Raw genomic sequence first — 1,569 nt, 5'->3', positions numbered from 1 at the left:
GAGAGAGAGAAAGAGAGACATATTTTAGATTTATTTGCTTGCTATTGAAGGTTTTTACTTTTTACGAAGTGATCGAATCAATACATTGGAAAAAACAAAATTCATATTAATTAACTGAATTTTCAACACATAATAAAAATAAGTATTTATTTCATGTAAATATTTGAAGAAAATATTTGATTTAATTTAATATATATTGTCTGAAAAAGCAAAATTAAAAATTTTCTCCGATATCTATATCCGTAAAATAAATCGTAAAATTTTTAATTGCAATAGCATAGATTGTAAGTGTGTGTGTGTTCTTGCAATGTTGAAAGAGGCGATCAAAACAAAGGCGACATTAGTTCACGTCCGTCAGTATTTAGTCATGCTCTCTAAACCATTCTGACTCCGATACGATATGACCACTTGTATCGATCATAAACGCAGCATTGCTTGATATCATAAACCTACATCGGTACGTTTGATTCCTGTATTAGGCATGCTGCTAGTTCCGTTATGTATTCATCAATCACAGCATTTGTACGAGAACATTGATTTGTTGTTGCTGTAAGATCACAACTTGATTGTAAATACTTCTTTTACTGAAATATGTACATGTTCAATTTAAACATTATATTAAGCAATTAAAAGAGACATTTTTTATATTATATTATTATATTTAAAAATATGATTTTAATATATTTAGAGTTCACTTCAATCCATTATCAAGAGAAAAATATGACAAATATTTTAACGCATGTGTATGTACATACATATTATATATAAGTATAAAACAAGTAAGAAATAAATGCCTTAAACGGTCGAGCTGGATGTTAAGTGCTTAAATAATTCGATGTAAATTTATATACTACATATGTAATCGTTTAAATTGCTCGTCAAATGATTTTTTAATCTCGAAACGCAAACCTAACCTAACTGAACTAATGTTTAAATGATGAATATACTACATGATGAATATACTACATATGTAGTATATTCACATCGAATTATTTAAGCACTTAAGATTCAGCTTAACCGTTTAAGGTTTCAGATATTTATTTTCTACTTCTTGTGTATTCACATTTATGAGCCTAAGAAATTCCTTATTTAATATATAAAGTTTCTAATCTTTTCGGAACATGAAAAGTTGCTTTAGTGGCTTTGAAACAGTATCATATTTTGAGACAAGAAATACAGTAAAATAGTGAATTATAACAAATCATACTCAAGAAAAAAACGATGAGATTTTAAAAATAGACCCTCGTCCTCCAAAGGTTAAACAATGTTTATAAATAGTTGAATGTAGTATTTACTTACTGTGCGGAATAATTTAATAAAAATAATGTTAAATTATATTCTCGATTATACAAACAACGATCGCATTTGTCCAAGATGAGCTATCTGCGCAACAGAGATAAATAGTTCATCCCAGTAGTAATAACCAAGTCCGCATAGGACGTAAGCGACTATAAATACCGGCTATCTTATGCACGGCGATGCCGATGTTAGTCGATGCGATTGTATCATACTGATTATAGTGTAACGCCATGGCGTGGCCTGCATTTCGCTCTTTCTCTCTCTCTCTCT

This window comes from Atta cephalotes (genome assembly GCF_000143395.1).
Source record: "Atta cephalotes unplaced genomic scaffold scaffold00017, whole genome shotgun sequence".
Lineage (NCBI taxonomy): Eukaryota > Metazoa > Arthropoda > Insecta > Hymenoptera > Formicidae > Atta > Atta cephalotes.
This window is presented reverse-complemented; position numbering follows the sequence as displayed.